Raw genomic sequence first — 15,974 nt, 5'->3', positions numbered from 1 at the left:
CATAAGAGCTTACTTAATCCGATATTAAATTTAAATAATTAAATTTACATCCCGCTTCACGCTTATTATCCGAGTAGAAGCTTTGTAAAGTTATTGAGAGGGGAAAAAACTGGAGTTGTGAAATTAATTTTATTTCCAGATAATTAATGTTTCGAGGGAGAACTCTGTTCAGGCGTAATGTGTATAAAAAATATATATAATTGTTGCTATTAAAATTAATTTTTTTTTATTTTAGAAAGTTTCAAATTAGTTAAAACACTCCCAAAGAAAATTTGTCATTAATTAAAATAATTAAAAGGGGATTTTTTTAAAGATACAATTAAAGTAATTTTTCTGCTAATTGCTTTACTTTCACCCGTTTTCAAAGATATTTGACGCCTTTAAATGCATTTAATTAGATTTTTGGACTAATAGTTATGACTTTTTATCCCTTGACTTTTCTTTCTACTTAATTTGATAACGATTATATCATTAGAGAAAAATCTCTTTAAGAGATTAAAGATATACACACAGACACACAGATGCATCCTGTGTATTAATTTTTTATGATTATTTTGAAAGTTATTCAACAGAAAATGGGAATATTTTAAAAGGAAAAGTCGAAATAACGTATTTCTGAAGTAAAGGTGATAAGATTTCAGCACACAGAAATGAGATTTTAGAAGCTGAATAGAAGAAATGAATTGTTAGAAAAGGAGAAAAAATGAGATTTTTTTACGATAAAAATATGGATTTTAAGCGTCGAAAAATGCAATTTTTAAGCTAAGATAATGAGAAAACGAAGAATTACAATGTCTAAATTTATATGAAATCGAAAAAAAAAATTATAATTTAAACTTTTTTACTTTAAAAATATTTAATAAAACAAATTGAATATTTTTAATTAATAAATAAAAATTCTTAAATATAGAATTTCAATATTTGTACTAATTTTTAGTCTTAACAAGTATGCAATTTAACATGAAAAATGATGTCTTAAGTAACATCATTCATATCACTCTCTTATCTTAGAAAATTATCAAATTTAGAGAAGAAAATTACATAGAACAAATGCAAAATACCGTGTTTTCCTTATAAAATCAATAAGAAAATTATATATAATCTGTACGTTTTTAAAACAGCTTAGCAACATATTACCACTATCTGTGCGGGATCTCATTTACATAATGTGACTACAAATATTTATTTAAAAAATCGAATTGCTTTTCCCCCTTACACAACTGTCTTCAGGATGCGAAGCGATGCATTTGACAACAAAGATGTCAATAGCTTCCGTTTCCGGTATTGTATTTTTTGGGGGATTAAAATCAATAAAATGTCAACGCGTAAAAATAAAGTTTTAATATCAAAATAATATTCTTACGTTATCACGTTTTATAATTACCATAGACGCATTAAACTACCCTTAGATTGGCGCATGCGTTATTTATAATTATGCAAAATAATGAGTTCTGTTCGTCTGATTGGAGAATGAGTATTTTTTTTTTAATATATATACGTCAATCTGACGTCACCTCTTCAATTTTACAATGAAAAATTCTAAGGGATGACATGAAATTTACATAAAAGTTTGCAATATCTTAACCAATCCACACACTCCTAAGGTGTACGTCGGGCACGTGCCTAGGGGGTCGAGTCTTGTAGGTTTCAATATTGAAAAAAATAAAACAACTGTATATTAGTATTTATAAATACTTTTATAGTTACAATTAGACGTTATTACTTTATGATGCCGTAAAATTATGTAAAGGAGCCCTCAATTTTGTTTGCTTAGGGCCGCGGAGTCTTAATCCGCCACTGCTAAGGTGCATTCGTTTTATCTAAATAATGCACACTTTTACGTCATATTGACGTCATAGTCACACTTTTTCATTAGAAAATGGTAAGGATGACGTCAAATTCTTGTAATACAGTACATTATCTGGATGCACCTCTTACGTTTATCCTAAAGAATCTCAAAGGATGCTTTATAATTATTATATTAGCATAAGTATTAAAAATAAACAAACATTTATCGCGTTAAATGACGATATTATCAATATAGAAATAAAAAATATTCCATAAAAATAATCCAGTATCAAAAAGTTCTCTCGCTAGATGGCAGCATGCAGCATCGGCAGAAGCGCCCCCTTAAATTCAAATTTAAAAGTAAAGGAAAATTTGCATGCGAAACGGCTACAGATGTTAATCTTTTAGCTTTAGTAATTAGTTAATTAAACGAGTCTATCTTTAAAAATGGCAAATGTTTGTATCAATGGATAAGTTGGAAAAGAGGCGATTTACTTCTCAGTAATAAAAAGTGAAACCGGAGTGTTAAAAGTGTCGCCTTTAGTCGTAAAAACCCTACCAACTGTTTCTTTCTTCTCGACTTTCTTTTTTTAGTCCGGGTTTGACGAGACGCTTGAGAATTTCTTTAATCTCAAAGCGTCTTTACGAGTTCAAATTTCAACAAGTGACGCTATTTTTTTATATATTAAAAAATAATGCTTCACGTCTAGCAAAACGTATTTATCAAAGAGAAAATTAAATTTCTAACGTCACTTTACTCGTCTACAATCATCAAACCTTGCGTTAATCAACAATAGATGGCGCCACCGTGTAGTTTTTCGGCATTTTCGTCCCCCTTAGCGTAATAAATATTTATAATAATAAAAAAATTCATTAAAACAAAATATAATTTTGTAATTTTTTACATTAAAATATTCATCATTTTTATTAAAAAATATGTATGTTTAAATGAATATTTACTTATCGAACATCCGATGAGATGGGTTAATATTACAATTAAAATTTCTATGAATTTTTAAAGGGATTTTAATAATTCTTATCAAAAGTTATTCCGTGAACAAATCCTTCTGCAAATAACTCACTGGATAATAGTGAAACCCAACTATTCCCCGATAGCAACAGTGGTAATTGAGGAAATCCTCTAGAGACTATCCTAGTAGATTCAGAGGTATCCTCTGTTGACTAAAGACATATATTAGGCTTGATATCGAGAATTAAAGCCGAGTGAAGATACCTCTGGTATGACAAAACAATATAAAACTCTAAAAATTAAAAAAATTCACTGAAAAAGCTTCGAAAAACCTCTTCGAATTTAAGAGATTCTAATATTTAAATTCAGTTGTAAACTAATACTAGAACATAATTTTAAAATATTTTAAGTAATACAACAACTCTATATCCTCGGGGATGTGAATTTTAAATATCAAACATTTCAAAAAGCTAGAAATAATATTAAAAATTCAAATTTAATTAAGTTAAATATAAATATGCACATCTTGATGACAACATTAATATTTGGAATTAAAAATTAGGTTAGATATTTATATATTAAACAGGCTCAGAACTGAGAAAATTAAACCTTTCGTTAATGTTTTTTCTTTAAATAATAGAATTTTAGTTAAAAAAAGCCCTTAAATTTAAATATACTTTGTAATGTATACAAGTGTACACAGCTACATAAAATATGCAAATACAACGTAAAGTATTGATTGTATAGTTTATATCTATGGGTATATTGAGATTACATTGAAATATTATGCTGATAATCATAAAATAAGAAGATAAATAAGCTTGAATATATTAAAATGTGTAGTTTAAATTAAATGTATATACACTAACTATAAATTGAAATTATACTGTATATATTTAACATAATAAAAACATATTTTAAATTCAATTTGAGCATTTCAGATTGTGCAAAAATCAGAGCTTAACGACTTCTTAATTGACTTTATACTTTGCACTTGGGCGGAGTTCGATAGATTCTTTTATCGATTATCATATGGAGGTAGAGGAACTTGGTCATTGATTAGAGGTTTGGGCGGAGAATGCTCTTCTACTATTGATCTTNTAAAGGATAATTCAATTAAAAATAGCTTTAACGATCAATTAACAGTGGGCATATATCGGAAAACCGGTGGTATATCCGAATATTTGGTAACTATACAGTAGAGAAGCACTGTATATATTTAACATAATAAAAACATATTTTAAATTCAATTTGAGCATTTCAGATTGTGCAAAAATCAGAGCTTAACGACTTCTTAATTGACTTTATACTTTGCACTTGGGCGGAGTTCGATAGATTCTTTTATCGATTATCATATGGAGGTAGAGGAACTTGGTCATTGATTAGAGGTTTGGGCGGAGAATGCTCTTCTACTATTGATCTTCCTCAAATTGATTAAATTAGAGATGCAATCGTGATTTGGCGTCATTGGCCAATCTATACTTTATTAATGTATCTTTACGGAGGTTTAATGGTCTTATTTAAATGTATAAAGATTGGGCGGAGGCTGTTATCTCTTTAAGGGAATTATTAAACACATTGATAGCTTATGTCAACCGGCAGCTAGAAAATAACTTTACGACGATTGAAAAAAAATAATTAATTAATTTAAAAATAGCCTAGAATTGTGATAAAATAAATAATAAAATTCAGTAGAATTTCCTCTTAACCCTATCGCTTCACAGAATCAAAGAAAACAGATTAAAAAAGTAATTAAATCGCGGACTAAGAATTAAAAAAAGTAAAAGATATATGCTGGGTTAAGCTTGAGGCGTAATACTTTCTTTATATCGAAGGAAACTAATTAAACTCACTACCACAAACTGAATTTAATGAGTTTTAAAATATCCTCAAATTGTTTTCTATATTCTACTTTATAATCACTTGGAAGTAGAAACTCTACGGTTTATTTCTTTAAATATAGATTTTTTTTCTTTCCTTAAAATATACTGGAAAAAACTTATAAAGTATTGAATACTTTAACAAGATTATTCTTATATTATAATTTCATTTTGAATAAAAAATAGTAATCATTTCAGAATTAAAAAATCATTTCTTCGTTTCTGAGTGAGATTTGCTGTCCTTAAAAATATCTTAAATTGAATATACGAACATCTTTGATCAACTTTTTGAAAATGAAATAAGATTTCTGGGATGGAGGAGATAAAGGTAAGAAATAAGGAAAGAAGTTTTCAGAATATATATTTTTTTCTTCTATCAAAATCTTTAGAATCAAATCAGAAGTCTTTAGAATGAAAGATGCTCGAGTTACAAGTGAAAAACTCCGAATGTAAAATAGAGATATTTTGGTGAATTTAAATGTAAAATTTGGAATATTCATGATTTTTTTCATGCAGATGAACGTTGAAATTTATATTTTAATAATAAATCTTAAGTTTCCAGTTCAAGAGAAAATGTGGAATAATTTTGTTAATTTGTATGCATTCTGAGACACTTTTAACTCATTTTAATAAAAAAGAAAACGAGAGGAATATTAGCAAATGCATTTGAGAATCGATGATTTTTGAAAAAAATATTAAATATTTAAAAAAAATTTAGGTAATAAATTTTGATAAATTTCAAACGATGAAAAACTTTTTAAATGTATTTTCTTAAAGACAATTCCGTATCTAATTTCGAAAGTCTAGCAAAATCGTGTAGCCGAAGCAGAGAAGTTTGCAGGAATATCCGTCAGAGATCCTTAGAGTTACTTCTGCTTGACACATCGTTAGTCACTGTCCGCTCTGTTGACGATCATCTCCATTTGTCTTAATAGATCCTAAATTCATGTGGTGACGTCATTACACCAATGACAAAGTTTTTCTTCTATTAATAGCTCCTAACCCAATGACCTTACCCATTTTGAACATAAGGAATTTCTCATATTTATACATTTTTGAGCATGACAAACGATTCTGATCACTTTATGTCAGTTAGGAATGTTATTTAAAGATGAATAACTCCTTTACAAACTGCTCGACAAAGCAAGTAAACTTTACAAGCTCCTCAGATACTTCGTGCTGAAATGAGTTTTCCCTACTTTTTCTATATTTATAACTAGTTTAAAAATTTATACAATCGATACTTGATACTGGGTAGAGTAGGAGAATTTTTTAAATTTAATTAAAATACTCACATGCACGTTTTACGACTGAGAAGAAATTTTAGAAAGTCTGACAAAAATTCATCTCACGCAGCCTCTGCGGAAGATCTAATTGTAAATAAATTATCAGCTAATCCCATTGAAACAACAAACTGACTAGAATTCAAATTAAACAGATCAAATACTTAGAAAACGAAGTAGATGTCTGGAGAAAGATAACATTCGTCTTAAGATATACTCTATTGAACAGACAAGAGAATAGCTTCCAGATATATCTAGCATGCAATTTACATATATTAATAATCTCTCGATTTTTAAATTACTAAAATAAACAATATACAATCTAATTTTAGTGTTTCGGGGTGGATTTAACCCGTTTCGAAATTGTAAAAAAGGCAAGAAACAATACTAAACGTCCTGCCCCTGTACATCTGTCTTCTTTGCAGGACATCGATGTTATGCTAATGAGAACACATTACAGGAAAAAGCGCGGATCAATATTGGTATAACGACCCCAGGCATACATTTGTCATACTGATAATTAACTATATGATAATGTATGTTTGCCTGCGGGTATAAACTGAATTCAGCAACATAATTATTAAAGAAATTTTCACTAAACATTTCAACGTACACTATCAGTTAGTTTGAATTACAAATTGGGCTATTATTTATTTCTTTCCCCCCAATTTTTTAAGAGAAATTTGAATAAAAATCGATTAAATATTTAGTGTAGAAAAAAATTGCGAATTTGTTACGGAAAAAATAAAGTTTTATCGTTTCTAATGCCATTTTAATATAAGCAAGATAGAGTTTAGTTACGTTATCATAAATCAAACTGTACATAAAAGGATTTCTCGCCGATATAAAATAAATTCGAATAAAATTATAAGAACAGAAAAGAGAGAGACACGATGCTAGGAAATAAGTGTATTTATAAGTGTATCAAGAGTGAAGAGGCAAAGTTTTCCCAAGACGTATGACAATCCAGTAGAGATATATTCGCTCCATATGACACATTCAGATGACGTAGTTGTAGCTTCATCTTTTTACTGCTTCCATTCTCTTTCTTTTTTTTTTCCTACCAGATGTTGGGAGAAAAACATTGACGATTTATATGGCATAGGTTTCTACCTAAACTCGCAACCCAGCTCTACTAAGTGACGTTTATTACAACAGTAAAACTAAGTTTCCCAACGAAAATGATTTCTTCCAATACGAAAGTACAGAAATTGGCCTGTGTGCTTATATTTTGTCCCTCACGTATCTAAAAAACTGTATTTTTTCACGTATGGTTTATTCAAAATACTTACCAAAATTTTGATATCTCACATATTTTTCATATAAAGTATCCCAGTTGAGAGATAATAGTTTCGATAACGAATAACCATATATTTTAAAGGATAATTCAATTAAAAATAGCTTTAACGATCAATTAACAGTGGGCATATATCGGAAAACCGGTGGTATATCCGAATATTTGGTAACTATACAGTAGAGAAGCGAGAATATCATTTCGTTGACGATAAGAGTCGTCTGGGAAAATGGTGCAGTTTGTCACAAAAACAGAACCGAGATAAGAAAAGCGAAAATGCATTCCCCAAAACTATTTCTATCCTAGATGATATTTCACTTATAAATGTGCAAGAAACACAATAATTTCGAAAATTTTTTCTCTTTTCTTCTCCTCTGATAGCACTTACAGCTATTAGTGTAAACCTTGCCTTTATCGTCTCTTCTACTTGCTTAAAATCTGCATTTTAAAAATCCTAATCATATTATAAGACGTAATTTTGACTAAAACAAGAACATCCTCTAATAACTTTTGAAAAAATTCCACTAAACAAACTATATTAAATTTAAGAAAATTCTAATTAGCAGTTCTGGACGAGTTCCAGAAGATATAATGATATAAATCGGTCGTTGCAGAGATGTTAAACAGAGCTTCATAATTAATATAGATCTTTGAGAGTACTTCAGAATTAATTCTGATCTTTGATATGTTAAGGAGTGCTTCAGTCTTTGACATGTTAAACAAAACTTTATTAATGATTTTTTCTTTACAAATAAAAATTGAAATACATGCAAACACGTGTAGTTTCAGGCTTATAAGAGCTTTAATATATTTCAGAAAAGCTGCAGATGCTTTAAAATAAGCTCTAACTAGAAAAATTCATCAGGTTAGAAACTTTATCCAGAATTAAATAGAATTTTTGATGCAGAAGTTTTCTAATTATATTCTAAAAGGGCTCAATAAATCCTTGTAAAAGGCATATTAACATTTATAAAGTGCTCGAAGTGTTATAAAATTCAACAATTAGCGACAATCGAGAAGACAAGGAGAACTTAACTACTAACGAATCAAAATTCAGAATAAGGAAAAGAAAAAACTAAATATCAAGTAGTTAATTAGAAAATTTACTTTATAATTAAAATATATAGAGAAGAAAAAAATGTTCTGCTTCATTAGAAATAAAAAAAAAAAACAGGAAGTTAAAACAAGAGTATGGAAGAATAAACGTAGCACATCCTCCTTCAATCCAAAAAAGGTCATTGGACTTTCTGAAGAGGGAATGACCGCTATGAGAAGAAACTATAGAGAGTTGCAACTGAGTTATATCGTCATTAAAATTAATACAATGTGAATAAATAAATATAATTAAGTTGCGACTTACCGAAGTGCGAGAAGAGTGAAAGTGGTAGCAGAACGTGTGTCCGTGAGGCATCGAATGGCGCGCCTTACATAAATCCCGCCAGGTGGCGACTAGGTTTAAGAGGGCTTTAAGACTATTTGTTTTGACGCCACACTAAAATGCTACCACAGAAACATTTCTTGTTTAAGATAATCTCCAAGAGAGGAAAAAAAAAAATGCTTTTTTCCCTGGATAAAAAAATGACGATAATAGATTTTAAATTAAGAACGGGATTTAATATATTTTAGTCCTTCAATTTTCTTTCGTTATCAAATTAATGAAGCTAAAACTGTATAAAAAATAATTTAGAAACGAATAAATTTTTATTTTCCTTAAAAAAAATAAAATAACTTTACAATGTTAATGCGGATTTACTTAATCTCTTTGAAAAGTTAGAAAGAATATGATTAGTTAATTATCTTAATTATAAAATTGATTAGAATTTAGAAGTAAATCCTTCTAATTTATTTAATATTTACTACATGAAATAAATAAATTGAATTTATAAATCATGACGGCATTATCATTTATGTATATAAAATATTAAAAATTGAATAAATAAAATTTCCTTAAATTTATGTAATTATTTTAAAAATCAGCATAAAATTTAATTAAAAAAACGAAATTTAATTCTATAAAAATGTGTAAAAATAAAAAAAACTATAAATGTATTTACAAACAAAATTATTAAATACTTTTATTAAATTATATAAAATCTAATTATATAAAAATATCAATTAAAATACGAAAATAATTAAAAAAGCAAGTTAAAAATTATAAAATTCAATTTTTCAAACAGCAAAAATCTTTATAAACTAGAAACATGTTGATTACTTTATTTTATTTTTTAAGTTTATAAATTTTATTCTAAAAATAATCACCGAATTTCTACGTTTTCAAAGAGAATTTTCTTCTTAATCTTTCTTATAAAATACAAAAAGAAAATAGACAGTCTATATATATATAAAGGAGGCTAACCTTATAGGAATTTCAAAATTTTATAAAAATGCATTATATCATCCACTTCAAGCATCAATCTTATCATCATCTTCGGCCGGGTATTACAGTATTATCCTCCTAATCCACTATTTGTTCCATCAAAAACTTTCCGCTTGCTTGCATTTAAGTCTTTTTCTTATACTTATATTCGTTGGACCGCTGAAAATGCAATCTACAGATGGACAAACTGCACATCACCCCACCGATAACAATATTTAAATAGCGTAAAAACACCTAGAGACTTCGTTAAATTCGTCTTAAGAAGAAGATAAGATGCCATTAAAGTCGTTTACCTATGTAAAGAATATCCTACCGATCGAATGATGGATATTGTCAAACTTTGTTAGTGCCATTTTTTTTAAAATGTCTACGCTCTTTTTTATGTTTGTTAAACGCTTCGGTGTGGTTAGATATGAAAGGGAACATTGTCAATAACGGAAGATTAAGTGGAAAAGAATGATTTTCGACTTTGTAACATCTGCGCGACTGGTTATGATAAATTCTGAAAATACATGACGATAACTTATCGATCGGATTATTTGTCTCTACTGATTTAATAGTTTAATCGATGCTTTTTTCCCTATTAAGATTAATCGATAATGAGGTAAAGGAAAGTTAATTATGATTAATCCTAATCGATTTGTTTTTTTTTTGGGACCGGTGTTAATTAATATCATCCCTGTATTCTACTGACCGGCGATTCGTTTGTATCATTAAATACGAATTTTTTAAATGAGATTTTTAGGTAAGATAGTACAAGTTGAAACTTTTCCATTTACGGCCATCTTTTCCCTCTTTCTGCCATCGAATCGGAAACATTCAAAAGCTAACAAGAGCACCTTTAAACGACCTTAATGGTGCACAAGTCGTTTGGACGTAGTTTAGCGAACGGAATGTCATTTTGCACAAACGTTTCTCTCTTCTTGTGATCTGCCCGTTAGTACCTTCTGAATGTTTGTAAGCCCTAGGCATGTATTTAGCTTATCTTGACAGTTGACTCCTTTACCACTCAATCAATTCTTCTACATTGGGTTTCGGTCGAGATAACTATACATGTTACATAAGCCAAAACATACATTTCGTATGTGCGAAACTTTTAAGTGGAGCATCTTCTACGGTAAACAGCGTGTGGATCATCCGTTTTTTGTTTTTTCCTTAAGATATAAATTTGGTAAACGATGCGGGACTCGCACCTTATGTATATTTGTGTATGTTTATGCCTAAAAACAAGAATAAACAAGGCTGGAGTTTAAAAGAAATGCAGAAATGCAGGAATGACAGTTTTTGAATACATAGAAAGCTTTTCTATATCCTGATATACTGTAAATAACGTCTTATTTGTATGCTAGTGGCGATTCTAACTTAGTTCACATAGAAATGCCTAAAAAAAGAGACAGGTCAATATTCAAAGCGATAGTTTCTTCTTCTTCCGTCTGTTTGACATGCTAGATGCGAAGTTGTCAGCTTCAGACTGGTGACAAGCAATGCTACTAACTAACTGATATCATCGCTTTTTCTGCGCCATTTCAAAATTTATTTTTATTTCTTGGAAAATTTTTACAGGTTTTAAGGAAAAGTTGTGAACTTTTGTCAAGTTTACAGTCGGAATATTGTTAAAATTAACAACGTAAGGCATTCTCTCTTACTTTTCTTCTTCGATACTCCGCATCATCAATAACAATGCATTCCGGATCCATGTAGGGAGAAGTTATAATTCTTTCAGAAAAATAGCGGTGAAAACTAAATTTCATGCATCAAAACAGTCTTGAAGAAACTACTTTCACGACTTTAGGCAATAATTGATGACATGCAAAATGGAATTTAATGGTTGTTATGGCAACAAGAATGACAGTGCAGATGTCTAATAATGAAATCTACAATCAGTCTGTTAATACATTTCATTTTTCATGTATAATTTTTTCCCCTTCCAGCTGAATAGTAAATTTGCTGTGAAATTACTTAGAAAAGTAGCTTTGGGGATAGCATTTATTCCCCGAATATTGTTGAATAGTTTCATTTAGATTTGCAATTAAATTCTCAATTTCTCTCTTAATTAACTTCATCTGTCATCTGATATTATCTTGTTTCTGAATAAATGCAGAGATAATTTAACCGTTCTGCCATCATAATTGTAAGAAAGTTTGGCTATTCACTTGATAATTTGGCAAGTAAATTAAGTTATTAATTATTGATTTTATCATCTCTATTGGACTAGACTGGACTGCTTATCTTTTCTCCTAAACACAAACTTGAAACAACACTTTCTGATATCTTAAATTTGAAGAATTATATAAATATTAAGTTTAAAACTAAGCAAATTTCTTTTATGCAATTTATGTTAAAGGCATATTCTCAGATGAAATCGAGAAACTGTTCCAAATCTTCAATATCCTTGCTCACTTATAGCATTCATCCCCCTCTTCCCGTTGCCATGGCAACACCGTATCATTCTCCGAAAATTTACATAATATTTCGACTTCTTTGTCGACTGTTTTTACTGTTTGTTTATAAACTCCATATTTTTCTATTTATTCCGCAAATTTCTTCTTTAATCCTCTTTTCCATCAAGATGGATTTATTTTCAATGGAGGGAGGAATCATTTCAAAAAATAATAAAAGAATAAAATACACATATATAAATGTATATAATATTACAGTTTTTTCAAAAAATATATTTATTCGAGTGAAATTTTTATGTCAATATACTAAATCAATATTTTTATACATTTTTCTCCATTCTAAATTACTTTTTCTTTGATACCTTCTTGAAGAGTGAGAGATATTTTAAGAATTGTTGATGACTTGGATAGTTTAACTGTTTCTGTCCTTCTGGCAATGAGTTAGCAAACTGCTGACCGCCATATTTTGATACTAAGCGATAATGCAACGTGCCCGAGGCATGTGTATCTTGCTTGCTTCATAACATGGTCTTAGCAAAACTCCCAAAAGACGGAGGAGAAAATCTTGCTTCCAGCTACCAAAACAGAACTATACTTTACCAATTCTTATACAAAAATATCATAATTCAAAGTTAAAAAATATACACACGCGTGCTTATATTTATCACATCGATTATAAGTACTTTAGTAAATCATTGAAAATATATAAAAGTTTCGGGATGTTGTTGAAGGAGTTTATCTGCTTTTAAAAAGTTCTTTATTCGAGAATCGAATCACCAAACCGTCTTTGAGTGTCGAAAGCACTTCGCTTCTGCTATCTAAAAATAACAGTGCTTACAGAGTTTACTTCAGAATGTCTCAAACATCTCAGGTACACGTCGTGATTACCCCTCCAGCATTCGAAAATACACGAGAGCATCTTTGCTTCGAGATGAGGAATAAATTCTCTGGCGGAAAATATTTTGTTTTGGATTAAAGAATTTTAATATATATATATATATAATGGAATATATTGGTATTGATAGTAGAGAATGGCATTTCTTTTATTCTCAAAAATAGACTTTCGATCTGTTTGATTGCTAGAATGCGTGCCTATGTCTGCCGGCCATTCTTTGCTTTTTCGATTCAACAACAATCCTTAGGTCATGTGACTGCAGTAGGAAGTCCATAAATCTGTATGGAATCGGGTACACAACAGAAGAAGAAATTAGGCTCTTATTCTCTTGGGAGCTATGTCTACCCCACTCCTCATTCGGCAAGCGGCACTTTGTCAAATTTTCTGTCTGAAGAAGGCGATAAAAAAGGTATATTTATCGTAAAATAATTTCTACAACTGAAATATTATATATATAATATGTAAGTTTAGAATAAAAATCTCGGATGTTAGAATCTATTCAGCTACGTATATATATAAAAAAAAAGAGAAAATCCGTAAGAGTGCATTAGATCCAAGACGGTCACGATCGTATAATCTTCTTAAAGTCGATAAAGTTTGAAGAGGCTAAGAGATCTGTAAAGGATATTATAAGTTAAGAAGGCTTCTAAGTTGATAGATTGTTTAAATTTCAATATTTAAACATCTAGTAGCAATTGACATTTTAGATGGAGGTAACGTCGAGAAGACCAATGACACCAAAATGTGCCAATGCTCTTAGTAGTATATATATATATATATAAACCGAAGCGATTTGTGTCCATAACGATATTTCATGCTACTCAATACCCTTTATCGTTCGATTTTACAGGATTTATAACCGACAGAAATACCTATTTTAGATACGAAAATTTTTTAATAAACTTCGATTTATAATAACAGAATAAAAAAAAGAAAAAACTGTCATGTAGTAGAAGGTCAAAACGCGTTTAAAAATATTACTTCCAAGATGGTCACAATAGCGAATTTTCACATTTAAGCTGTAAATTTTACCAAATTATACTTTCATGCGCTCTACATGAAAATGGAGCTAGTAATAAATTTCTCGGATGAAGTTTAATATAAGGAGAGGGTGGTAAAATATGAGTTACTAACCTGAATTCTGACAAAAATTCGCAAGATATCATCATTATAGACGTAGTAAGGTCTGTAGGTGAGTTTGGAAGCCTCACTGTCGGACGAATGTATAGACTGCAGACAGGCAGGCACCATTGATTACCGCATACACCTGACATAACAGAATATATATATATATATATATATAGGCCTATATATATTTTTTTCTGTTAGCGACAGCTTTTCTATCGCTTAACTACGGCCCATTTATAAATTAAACAAATCCAGAAAATAAGTAGAAGAGGATAAAAACTTGATTAAACTTATCCAAACTGAGCTAATGGCAGACGGAGTCATTTCACACTGCCTGACTAACATAATGAATTTTTAGTGCTTCTATCGTCATAGCTGTAAAGCCACATTCATTTTAATCTCTTTTGCGGTTAAGTCTTTCTTTAGTCTGATTAACATTTACCAGTAAAAGAGAGGAATGGCCGTTCTCTCCGTAAATGTCGTGTTTGTCACCAGAAGTGCACTAATAGATACATCACGATTAATGATCGACCAAGGAGAATTACTCACTAGTGGCACATCCAGGTATCGAGTGTGGCGTAAATTAAGCTTAATTCTGTTGTATAAACTACAAGGTAGTTGCAGGAATTCCGAATATTTATCTCTTTAATTGTCTGTGCTTCCTAAATGATACAGTAACTATTCTATCGTTGGTATGATGCTGAGTTATCAAAAGCTGCAAAAGTCATATTTTTGAACTTCCTGAATGTTGGCAGTTTGTGTTTAATTTATGCTTCTGGATGTTTAAGTTATATTTTAAAAGTGTTCTTGGATATCGTTTCGTCTTTTATGACTTTTTCGTGTCTGGTAATTTATAATGTCGACGTTAATTCTTTCCGTTAAGTTTGCACGAGAATAATTTGTTCTTTAACAAAAATGATTACTTTTTCGTATAAAAAGATAAAGTTTTATAAGGTGACAAGAAGAATAAAGTTATATTTCTGCACAATTAACGCTTATTATACTTTAACAATAATTTTTATATATAATAATTTTACAAATTCACTAAAGAAAATCTTAATTCTTACTCAATTTTATGCATTATTAACAAGATAGATGTTTGAATTATACACGATTTTCATTTATTATGTATGTATAATAACGGAACATACTAAACGAAGCCATAGATTTGTTTACAGACAACATCCTTTTTTCTATAGCATCATTAAACATCAATTATCATATTTTTTTAAGGAAATAATTAATCTTATTTTTTTCTTAAAATTAATTAAAAGAAGTGTATACAACAGCTAGAAGCACAAGTATCAAATTTAACATCAGAAGCATGTTTTTTTCCCCCTTTTCTTTTCTTCTCTCCTCTCTCAACTTAATATTCAAACTTTCTTGTTAAAAACACGAACATGATTTTTAACAACGTAAAAATTAATTAAATAAAATGAAAAAAAGATGTTATACAAAATCAAAACTTTTGTAAAATGTACGATAATCATCAGAGAGAAGATTACACCATCGAGAATCAGTCATAAATCAAAGAGACAAACATAAATGTAAAGGGTATGTTTGAATAAAGCACGTGTCTGAGAAATAATTACTGAAACAAATGGACTAATCAATTGCTCTCATTTATTCCTTGTCACGTAATTATAACTTTATTGACTTCGATAACGGGTACGTAACAATTTTCCAAACAGGAAAAAAGTTACTTGGACAAAATGGGGAAAAAATTATCATTTTTAATGAGATTAATTATCATATTTGAAATATATAATATATGACACTATAAAATGTCTAAATATATCCACTAATTCTCTATACTTTATACTAAAAAATTGATTTTTAACCTTTTAAGTTGTAATTTATGTAAAACTTACAACATAAAATGTAATATTTATGAGTTTATATAGGTTATAAATTTAAAATATTTATTTTATGTAATAAAATTTTATATATATATATATAT

The 15,974-nt window shown here is 29.3% G+C and overlaps 1 protein-coding gene across 3 annotated transcripts in view; it reads right to left on the bottom strand.

The window, feature by feature from the left end:
- The window catches only part of LOC111624681 (myb-like protein P), a 93,807-nt gene that overhangs the window by 49,204 nt on the left and 28,629 nt on the right, over positions 1 to 15,974 (bottom strand). The gene's annotated exons all lie outside the window — the stretch shown is intronic.

This window comes from Centruroides sculpturatus, unplaced genomic scaffold (genome assembly GCF_000671375.1).
Source record: "Centruroides sculpturatus isolate CEXI.00-Female unplaced genomic scaffold, Cexi_2.0 scaffold133, whole genome shotgun sequence".
In the NCBI taxonomy this organism is placed as follows: domain Eukaryota; kingdom Metazoa; phylum Arthropoda; class Arachnida; order Scorpiones; family Buthidae; genus Centruroides; species Centruroides sculpturatus.
The sequence above is the reverse complement of the archived record's forward strand: the minus strand, read 5'-3'. Positions and strand labels throughout refer to the sequence as shown.